The sequence below is a fragment of the Sinocyclocheilus rhinocerous genome, unplaced genomic scaffold (assembly GCF_001515625.1).
Source record: "Sinocyclocheilus rhinocerous isolate Xijiao unplaced genomic scaffold, SAMN03320098_v1.1 scaffold1488, whole genome shotgun sequence".
NCBI lineage: Eukaryota > Metazoa > Chordata > Actinopteri > Cypriniformes > Cyprinidae > Sinocyclocheilus > Sinocyclocheilus rhinocerous.
The window spans coordinates 1,250,232-1,262,102 of record NW_015633542.1 but is presented as its reverse complement, the minus strand read 5'-3'; the positions used below and the strand labels follow the sequence as shown (position 1 = coordinate 1,262,102).

Below are 11,871 nucleotides of genomic sequence, written 5' to 3'. Positions count from 1 at the left end.
CTTTGGGGGTCAAACGCGCTCGGGCACAGTTAAGATTGCCTAGTGTGAGTACACCCTTATTCTCCCGCATCCCGCACACACGAGTCTCTACCCGCCCAAACCCGCACTCGCCCATCAAGTGTTGTCCCGCGCCGCACTCTGTTGCATTGGGTCCCGCAATAGTGCAGGTCGCTACTCGGAAGGTGCCTGTTATAATGTTATGATCGAGGCTCTGGACTCTGAGCATAACTTGTTTTTCTATAACAAACTATAAAATATTTTCTATAAAAGCATTAATGCCCTGGCAGTGGCAAATAGTTTTGGTTTTATATTTAATTTGATTACATGTTTAAGTTGAGATTTACAAGAAATATTTTAACTGCTACTATGTAAAAGGAATACTGCTGTAAAAAAGCACCTTATTTGTTTAAAGTGTTTGCAAAACAAATGTTATTGCACTTTTGTTCATATAGCAGTACTTTTAAATGAAAAAAGTGCACAATACACTACTTTTGAATTCATTATTGGATTTTGTGCATAACAGAAAACCGTGTGATTAATCGGGATTAAAAAAAAATGTATCGTTGCCCAGCACTAAATTTTATAGATTTTTATATTTAATAAAGGTTTATTTATATTTACAAAGTCAAAGCTAAAGTGCAGGGGTGACCGCGTTTTCTCAGTAGCTGCCTCCAGACTGTGGAATGCTCTACCCTTCAGTATTAGATATGCATCGTCGCTATCTGTTTTTAAATCCAAGTTGAAAACCTATTTCTTAGATTTAGCGTATTATTAGAGGAAGCTTTTATTGCACTGTTTTTAGTCATTATTTTCTATTGTCTTGTTGTTATATCTTCTCTATTTTCTTGTTTTTTCTTCTTTTGTGCAGCACATTGATCAACCTACGTTGTGCTTAATAGTGCTATATAAATAAAATTGACATTGACATTTATAGATTTCTATTTATAATATAGCCTATTTTTGATATATTGAATTAAAATTAATTTTATTGTGGAAGAACACTTAATTTGTATTGTTGTTTATTTTAATATATTTTATTTGTTTGTTTATTTAATCTGAAAACAATGTGGTGGACATTTTGTGGCAAAATTCAATTTTATTGATAGCTGTTTTATCTAGGGCTGCACAATATATCGTTTCAGCATCAATATCGCGATGTGCGCATCCGCGATAGTCACATCGCAGGATGTGCGATGTTTAGTATACTGATCGTTATATTTATACTGATTGTTTTCTTTGCTCACACACAGACACCGCGTCTACACCGGACGCGACAGCTGTACAGAGATACCCATTTTAAATGCATTTAGTAGCGGAGCTACTGCACTTGATTTTCAGTGCTGAAAATCCATTTATCCTTTGTTGAAACTTCCGCGTCTCAACAGGGGACGGGCTCTGGTCGGGCTCGGGCCGAAGACTTACCTGAAAAATATAAAGCACTGCTTATTTCATTTGTATCTTTGTTCTGTTATATTTATGTATGCTTGTAATTTTAATTTCCTATGCTGATTTACTCGCCAACAAAAACACCCCAGTCATTGATTATTTTTTTTCCAAATAAACTATTCATGTGGTGAGTTTTTTTTTCATATCGCAATATATATCGCAGAAAAATAAAATATCGCAATGTGAATTTTTTCCAATATCGTGCAGCCCTAGTTTTTAAATGGTACAGCTCCTACTAATCGACACTGAAAACAATAGTCAATTACAGGACAGAAAAAGAAAAAAAAACATAATTATCATTTAAATTACCGTCATTTTATTCGTTTTAATGCTATTCCTTGATCAAATTTCCTATTGTTTTTGACTTGTGTTTTAATATGTTGGCTAACGTTATATGAAGATAAAGAATTCTGTCAGGCTATTGATTGATTTTCCATTGTTCTGCATTTCCCCAGCTGATTTTAATAAATAAGCATTGGCTGACATTGAGTGTGTGCTCTTCTTTTTTTTCTTTTTAAAATGAACCGCCTAAAAATAAATGATGATAACAGTTAAGGTGATGAGTAGACTGAAGTTGGGCTCAGGTGGTTGTGCTGTGGGATGTGTTTCCCATACATTTATTTATTTGTGGCGCTCGCCACAATATCAAAACTGACCGATTTTCCAAAAGGCTTCGTTGAATAAACATGAGCACGTACTGCACGTTTAAAAATCAAAACGAGGCGCGGGTGTTTTTATATCACTGTATTTCTGAAGGAAGACTATCTTTAGAAAATTTTCGATATCATTTTCATTTCATCTTGCATGTTATATGCCTGCGTTTGTGAGCTCAGCGCTGCTTTGTGTACAGCCGCTACTGGGGAAACCTCTGTTTCTCCCACTTTAAAGCACCTCCTGCTGGCAGAGAATGAATTTGCATTTTCAGTAAGTCCGTCTGATTTACGCAGCAAACATAGATATTTTGCTTTTCCTATATCCATGGACGCTGCGGATAATCTGCGGGTCGGGTAATAAAAAAATGCATTCTGATTATTTGCGAGTGGGTCGCGGGTGGATAAAATAAATCATAAATGATGCAAATATTAACTGTTCATTTAAAAGCAGCCCACGATCAGCGTGTTATGTTACCGCATTACCCCTTACGGCTCCGACGAGGTTTTGTTCCGTCCTCCACGCTGTGGCAACTCACAAAATACTATTTTTAGCCAAGCAGCGCGGAGAGCCGCTTCAGAAACGTGCCGCGGCTGGCCGGTATAAACACAAGCATTAGAGCGGCCGCGATTAGCTCCGGTTCCCGTGGAGCCGTAACGCGCCGCAGACGTGTGCAGTGAAGCGCAGATCAGCTCTGGCGTCACTGAATCTGCTGTTAAAAAAGAACCATCTAGTCATCATATCATCATGTAAAACATACATGACAAATAGTGAATTTTTCTGTGGCGCCAAATCATTTATGTCCCCACGCATCATGTACGTCGTCACGCGTTGACGTCATCAAATTGCGATCGGTTCGTGAGATCGGCCAAGTGTAGTGAGTACAGATCGAGTCATAAAATGTGATTATCGGCCAATACCGATCTCCGGCCAATCGATCGGAGCATCCCTAACAATCATGTACAGTATGTGGAAAATAATGTTTTTTGAACCTTGAACCACATAAACACATTTCATTACACCAAATACACAAAATAATGTTCTTTTTAGCAACATCATATGACCCCTTTAATGATTAATTGTTTATTTGTTACTCGTGTTGGACTATTGAATTTCCTCCTCCTGTCACTATTGAATTCAGTAAATTCCTCCTCCTGTCATCATTTCAAATTCTAAACATCCAGTGGCTTTAGGCAAGTAAAACTCAAATTCACCCTAATGAACTGAAAGGGAGCCAGTTCTTAATTTCTGAGCATTGCCCTTAGAATCTACCGTAGTAAATTCCAGCATACCTCCTTAACCTCCATGTCAGGCATTTTGTTTTAGACTCCTGCACAGTCACTGTCTTACAATAGCAGTAGTTTAAGGCCCTTGTTTGAGTCGACATTAAATATTCACACCGTTTTCTAGGCTGAGTGAACTTGTGTGTTTTTTGAAAACAATTAATATGTATGGGCATCTGCTGGTTTGTGAGTGTGTGTGAATAGATTTCAGGAAGATCAATAATTCAGTGCATCCCCTGCCGTCCCAGCTACTTTTACAGTGACCTCTCCCCACAGCATCTTTATACGTATACTGTATGTGCCACACTACCAAACCTATGATTCACAGGTAACATCACATTCATACTCTACGCAATTATGTGAGCACAAACTATTCTAGACACACATCGTTGACTTCTGAAATAAGAATGTTATAAGAATAAGAATGCTAACAGATAGATCTCTCTAGGTATATTTCTATGAAACTAGGTATAGTAGGTATTTTATATCTCTACTGATTCTTCTACTGTCAGTTTGAAGTGAATCTTGCTGAGCAGGTTAGTTAAAGTTAGTTAAACTCAGCAATTTAAAAGCTAGTCATACCTGGATAACAACACATCTGTTTTAAAGGAATAATTCACCCAAAAATGAAAATTTACTGAAAATGTACTCACTCTGAGGCCATCCAAGATCTAGATGAGTTTGTTTCTTCATGGGAACCGATTTGGAGAAATGTAGCATTCCATCACTTGCTCACCAATGGATCCTCTGCTATGAATGGGTGCCGTCAGAATGAGAGTCCAAACACATCTTAACATCTTATGAAGTGAAAACCTGCATGTTTGTAAGAAACAATTCCATCATTAAGGCATTATAATTGTAAAAAGTTGCCACCCTATTTACACAAGAACACATTAAATATGTAAAACATTGCAAAGCATTGGCATCTGCATACTTGGAGTATGTTTTTGTGCTTAGTATGAGATACTACATATGCAACATCTGTCTAAACACTAAAATAAGTTCAGAACTGTGCAGGATGTCTTCCTGGAAGTTTTGCTGCAATATACCTGCATCATATGTCCTGTGGGCCTGAAGGAATACTAAATGTTTAATAGTAGTGCTGGTTGGGGTGACATTTGATGGTTATAGATTTGAACAAACCGCTAACAATAAGTTTTACAGTATTGTGTGTTGGTATAATTTGTTCTACAGTGTAAAATTATTATGATTCACCTTTGCCTCTTTTTTGTGTACTTTATGAAACACAGGTAGATACTGTGTAAACTGAGTTTTGGTAGTATAATCACGGTAGGACTTGATGCCTAAAATTCACTGCCTAAGGGCTTCTGAACTAAACAAATTATATCAATTAATCCAGCTGAACTGAATGTAATTGCCTTGGTGAGTATGATGGATGTAAGCATATTGTTTCCGCTTTCCCTATGAGGAGTTTGGATGTTTTTATGCTAAAATATTTAGAAGTTTTGTGCACACTCACACACAACAACAGCTTACTTTTGACCTTTGCTTAACATGAGTTAGTTATTTTTACTAATCTAATGTAATGCAATACTTAACTTTAATTTAAAGGGGTCATATGATGTTGCTAAAAAGAACATTATTTTGTGTATTTGGTGTAATGAAATGTGTTTATGTGGTTTAAGGTTCAAAAAACATTATTTTCCACATACTGTACATTATACTGTGGCATAATTAAAGCTCCGCTGCTTTCGAGCGAGCCGTGTATCGCGCTCGTTCAGCGGCCTCGTTTCGCTTCGACGGCTTTCAGCCTCACCCTGCTTCATTCTACTACGTTAATAAATCATTAGCTCATCCATGAACATGATTTCTGCCCGTGTCCCGTCGGACTGCATCGGCTGTGGGTATGAAGACGACAACTCCCATGATTCCACACTCAGTCACAGCGTCATCAAACTACGCCTTTGCCTCTTTGTTTATTTTGAATATGCGCCCTCCAGCGGCGAAAATGACATATTGTGCCTTTAAATAATATTTTAATTAATATTCATGCCTGCAGAATTTCAACGTCCATTATTCAAAAAGTTCTCACCTCTTTTGAATGCATTTCACCATATTTAAATCTATTACACAGAATTCAGCCGATTTTTACCTTCAAAAAGATTCCATTTGGGATTGGTGATGTGTTATTTAAATGCAACAGAAAGAAGTGGAGTAAGAAAATGAGATTTGCTGCAGTTTGTGTGTCTCCTATGTTGTCATGCCATAATTAGGAAACATCCTATTCAACATGGCAGACTTTATGGGGCTTCTCAGTCGTTCTTCCCCAGCTTGTGTCTGATTGCACACATCACCCAAACGCTCCAGCACAGCCATAAATCCACCCAGCTCGGGATAGCCATTCTGTTTCAGCGTATAAATCATGTAACAATCAGTGAAAGAGGTTCTGTCGCAGTGACGAAGGTTTTTTTGTCTTGGTCATGAATGGAAATGTGGTTGTGTCGAGTGAACCATGAGAGCAGAAAAATCTGGTACATTATCATGTGTAAGTTCAGTTTAATTATTGACTATATTAGACCTGCACTGAACAGATTATTTCCTACAGAATTATGCAGTTTTTCCACCACATTGATTTCAAATATGAGAAAGAGTGCAGAATCTGATGTAATTGTACTCTTGTCAGCATAAGTGCAAAGTCATTTCATGACCAAATAACTGGACAATGGTCAACTGTGTGATGTAACCATACCTCGCTATCTTGAATGGAATTAAAGATAGCACTTGAATCTGTGACACTTACTGTTAATTCATGAAGTCACATCTTCCTGTGAAATCACAGGCTTCTCTAGAGCTAAAATTGGGACATTTTGTAAAATTTTGGGTTAATTAAATGGACTTGAGCTGCTAGATTCATGTATCGTTGTCTATATAGGTCATTTCTTGTGCTGGATGTAGGTTAGATTATTGTCAGGAAATTCATGTCTTCCATCAGGGACTTGAAAGCCTGACATAATGATCTTTATAACATCTACAGTGATAATTGAGGGTTATTGTATTTCCTGACATTTAATAGCCTTCACTAACCGTTGAGTAAATCTTTTATGAATTTAATATTGACTCACTCAAATTGGTGATTCAGCTTTGGTGCACATACATCAGGTTTCATAGAAAAGCAGTACCTGGAAGTGCTGCTCAGTTTGCATGGGTTAAGACTAGGCCTGTCGCAATAATCAATATATCGACTTATTGCACAATATATGTACATGACCTCAATCATTTTTGGTGACGCAATATATTGCCCATTATATTTACATAAAAATTATGTAACCATGTTTTTTGCATTCCACTTGCGCCAGTGTCTTTTGCAGCTTCTCATACATAACGTGGTGTAGTCGGTGCTAGTTCAAATTTTAAAAATGCTTCTACAAAAAAAGTTTCATTTGCAGATATGGTCTTGTTTAGGGATCTGTGCCTTTGTGCATACAGACATCTGACTGCTAAGTAGGGATTGTGTTTTTTCAGCAATACAGTGCACCCTTAATTTACAGAGAAACAAAGGTTCGGGAAAAATCTGTTGATGGAAAGATCAAAGTTATTTGAGAATTTTTCTTTTTTTCTACTTGTTACTTTGCACTTTTTGTTAGAAAATGCTTATTTACTATTTATTCAAGTTTTTTAAGGTTATCTGATATTTTGTTACTTAATTTCCATGATCTAAGTATTCTTAAGAATTAAAAGTTTGTTGTCATTTGAAAGTGTGTTGGCCTTCTTGCATTATTATGCTTTTATATTATGATTATATATTCAGTGGCATAAAATGGTCTTGAAATAACAATAATATTGTTTATCGCAGTTATTTCTGGGGCACTATATCGCACAACAAAAAGTTGTTATCGTGACAGGCGTAATTAGGACCGCTGAATCGGGGATGACAGATCCCATCTGGCAGGGGCCGGCTGGGCTGTGTTATTAATGCATGGACCCAGGCCACCTCAGCACTTATTACATGCACACTAGAGTATTCACGTACAGAGCATTTCCCAAAAACCAACGAACTGAGGTTTACTAAGTGGTAATAATGTTAATAATGCTATATATTGGCAAATATGTGATATTTGCCATTTTAAGATTGTTTTAAAAGTGACATGAACACACAAAATTGCATTTTTCTTGCAGATAAATACAGGCATTTATTAATCTGCCTATATTTGGCAGTTTTTGTGATCACCTTGGCCAGTTAACAGAAAGGTTGTGATCTTTTTTTTTTTAAACTGAATTTAAAATAAAAGTTTGTTTAATTTTAACAATTTTTTGTACACCTCATACTAGGGTTGTACGATGTCTACAAAATTGGCATCGGACAATGTCTACAATGAAACATCACGATGGACGATGACATTGGCGGGGGCGAGCAGGGGGAGGGGTGTGGGCCCGAAGCATGAATCCTTATATGGGAAAACACGATTCCTAACAACGTGTTTACACCGGATGCGAGCGGCGCGACAAAATACCATAGAACCACTGATCTATAATAGAGATTTATTATATATAGATCAGTCTATAGAACTCATTATAATCAGTGATGCTGTCTACACTGGATGCGGTGCGACATGACAATTCCGCATTCTATTTATGACCTGCTTACACAAATTTCAAATGATTTTCAACGGTCGCTTTGTCGCGTCCAGTCAGACTTTAGCTGATGCGATAAATGCTTTTAGCTTTAGCTTTAGCTGATGCGACTAATGTCGCGTCCGGTGTAGACACGGTGTAATGGTTGCCTGTTACATTACAGTATATAAAATTTTACTTACCACATAAACGGAGTAAGGAGAGATGACTGAGGACGATGGCGAATGATTTGCAGATCCTCAGTACCATTGACAAACAAATAATCTTGTAAAATGTGTGGCAAATACTGCCGCTCCATAGTATAAACATAGTACGTGCGATCGCGAATCTCAAAAGTGAAAGTGAAACTAAAAGCGATCGTGCATTCAAAAGCACGATGCCCGTTTCAATGCCAGGTATAATTGCAGCTCCCTGATGCCGAAATATATATGTAGTATAATTACCCAATTATATAACTGCGAGGAAAATATTGAAATATATATTTTCCTCACGTCTCGTATTTATTCCCTTTAGGGGTTCCGCCTACACGTCATCTTCTTTCTGAACACGGTATTGGGATATGGGGGGGTCACGATGCCAGCTCAACATCGTGATGTCTATCAGCCAGCGGCGATGGACGATGGCATCGTCTATCGGCCCAACCCTACCTCATACTCATTTTTAAATTATTTTAAATTATATGCACTGGTTCCCAGCTGATCTGGGTTTTTTTAATGGCTGATGTCAATAGTGTAATCTAGAGAACACAGTGGCCGATAACCTATAGCTAATAACAGAGAAATATCCACAGAAAACCACTAAAACTAAATGAACACTTGATTTACACAATATTAACTATAATGCTTTCAAAATTCACAGCATTTATTATATTTATTATAATCTTTATTTTAGTACTTAAACTTACCTTATTTCACTTCTCATTTCTGTTTTTGTTTTTCATCTGTTTTTTCAGTTTTAATTTAATATTTATATTTTGTTTTGTTTCAGGTTTATTAATTTTTTTTTTTTAATTTCATTTACTTATAAAATATAATCTTTAAAAATAATTTTACTATGGTTAATAATAACAACAGTTCTATTTAATGTCATTGGCTTTGAAAAAAACAGTATCGGTTGACCTCTGATGTGGGCATTTGCTGGCTTTGTTTTTCTCTAATCTTCATCAGTGCTGTCAGTGCTCTATTCCCTCTGCGCTCGAGCCTGGGCTTTTTTCCCATCATTCACTCTCTCTCTCTCTCTCTCTGTCTGTCTGTCTCTCTCTCTCTTTACTCTCTCTCTCTCTCTCTCTGTCTGTCTGTCTCTCTCTCTCTTTCTCACTCTCTCTCTCTCTCTCTCTCTGTCTGTCTGTCTCTCTCTCTTTCTCACTCTCTCTCTCTCATCCCCGCTGTTAATTTCTCTGAATAATCAGTATTGACATCAGCTCTATTGCTGCGCTGTCAGCTCTCTATTGTGGGAGATCACAGGGCACTGCAGCCTACTGGGCAATGAATCTTTCATTCATATCCATCTATATTCATGCATATTTTTATTCATCCTTTTTCCTATTGTCTGGACTCAAATGAGCTGAGGGAACTCTTCTGCACAGCACAGGATCTGATTAGTAGTGGTGTTGGCTATTGCTATTACTGCTCATTGTACATAGGGATTTGAGTGTTAATGTCGGCATGTAGCTCATCCTGTTTGTTTTACAGCCATGAATGACACCTCAAATTGTGCAGTTTGTTGACAAAGAGTTGTGCGGTTATTTTTTGAAGAGATCAGTAAAATGTTTGTCTAGCAGATGATAAAACTGGCAAAAAATCCCCTAGAAACACATTAAAAAAGTGACACAAGTCATATGTAGAGACAAGAATATTACAGAGACTTTTTTTCATGTAAGACAGTAAGGCACCACCTAGCAACCAGTCAGAACACCCTAGCCACCACCCACAACTCCCTTGCAACAACCTAGCAACTATCCAGAACACGTCTGTCCACAGCATCCTAGCAGGTTGTGAGTGATGAGTTTTGCACAGGAAAGCACCCCTCAACAACAATTCTAGCAACCACCCACAACTCCCTAGCAACAACCTAGCAACCATCCATAACACCTTAGCAGCCGTCCACAACATCCTAGCATCATGTTTGTGAAATTTGCACAGGAAAACACCACGCAACAACCACCCTAGCTCCCTAGCAACACAATAGCAACCACCCACAATATCCTAGCATCATGTTAGTGAATTTTACACTGGAAAGCACTAATCAACAATCACCCTAGCAACCACCCACAACTCCCTAGCAACACACAAGCAACCACCTAGAACACCCACTCAGCAACCACCCTGACACCCTAGCAACCACCCACAACTCCCAGCATCATAGCAGTGAGTTTTGCACAGGAAAGTGCCACTCAACAATGTAAAATGTAATTATGCAATACAATATATAAAAGCTAGTTTATTTACCTATTAGTTTAATATTTAGTCTCTCATGCAATTAAAAATCTTGCCTGCCATTCAGCCATCAAAATCAGTTTGCCCCAGGAGCAGTTTGTGTTTTAAAATGCGACAGAACACAACATTCCTGGCTCACATCGAGTATTGCAGTTGATTAAACACTGCACTTAATTTTTTTATTCAGAAACAACAACTTATAACAGCTCATGCCAGCACTGCAGCCCTCATCCCAAAAAATTCAGGACTTGCTGTAACCGTGGCTATTTTTATGAATATTTCCATAACAATGTAACCCATAATGTGAAGACGTCTGGCAAAATGTCAGAGTTGACAGTAACCGTGCCGCACATAGTTTAGATTTCTTCATTTTGTTTCTCCTCTCAGGATTGTGTACCACACATCTCCTGGTTTATTACGGACCGGCCCCTAGAGACTTGCATGAGAAATTGCATCATATTGTTTTGTTATTCTGTTTCCCTCCCACATGCAGCACAAGTTTCACTGCACACCTGGGCAGTTTCCCCGACATTTCAGCAGCCAAACCCGCTCAGTCTCCCCGAGGAGGGGACGATTTTACATATTGATCAGTGGAGATTGTCCTCCACTAGCGGTTCAGGGCGTAGCACACTGCATTCGGCCGAGTGTGAACAGAATCCGTAATGAGAGAGAGAGCGAGAGACAGCGAGAGGACAAGAGGAAAGATAGTAACGCTAAACAGGACAGAAGAACAGAAGAGAGTTCAAAGGTAGTGATAGAGCGACTGTGAGGTAAAGTTGAAAGGGAGGTTTGTGTCTAATGAAAGAGCGGGGAGTGTGCGGTAGCGAGACTCAGACTGTACTGCAGTGGGGGGACTGCAGCTTGTGCGGATGCGAGGGAGATCGTGGGATGCGCTCTAGCTTGTGAAGCGTTCTGCTGCTCTCCTGTTTTGGAAGGGTGGCTTCATTAGGGAGGACAGAACTATTGCCTGGTAAGGGCTTTCCCATTTCTGCAAGACCCCACCCCCCCGATTGACTCCATCCAAAAAGCATGCTAACATTTTTCATGCTGTTTAATAGTTGTTTGCGAGGACAATAGCAGATTGTTTTCGTTTTGCCTGCTGCATCATAGAGTTTGCATTCACTCCCTGATTTCAGAAGCGGGACATGAATGCATGAAGCCCTGAAGATCAAGTTACTTCATGTAGAATCTTGTGTACAAGATGTACAGAAACCCACAAAGACAGCCATGTCAATTGCTAGTCCTAGTCATATATTTGAGACTGAGTGAAAGTTGTTTTTACCTTGCTGAAATTATTTCCACATCGGCCCAGACTGGTTTATGTTAGTGCTGGTTTAGCTAATTAATTCCTAAAAAAAAGGTTTTGTTAAGGTTAGCTGTATTAAACCTTTGAAAGATGGCATAGACACAGTTTTGAGCTGTTTTTCTGCTTTGTTGTCCAAGTTTGGCTGTACAAACAAAAA

General features: G+C 38.4%; 1 protein-coding gene across 7 annotated transcripts in view; it reads left to right on the top strand.

Moving 5' to 3' along the window:
• The window catches only part of syt2b (synaptotagmin IIb), a 50,725-nt gene that overhangs the window by 22,343 nt on the left and 16,511 nt on the right, over nucleotides 1-11,871 (top strand). Inside the window, exon 1 of one of the 7 annotated variants that reach the window (XM_016557969.1) lies at nucleotides 11,078-11,378. The exons of the other annotated variants lie outside the window; for them this stretch is intronic. The gene's annotated coding sequence lies outside the window, so the exon portion shown is untranslated. Of the gene's footprint in view, nucleotides 1-11,077; nucleotides 11,379-11,871 lie in introns of those variants that run through there. 7 annotated transcript variants of the gene reach the window in all.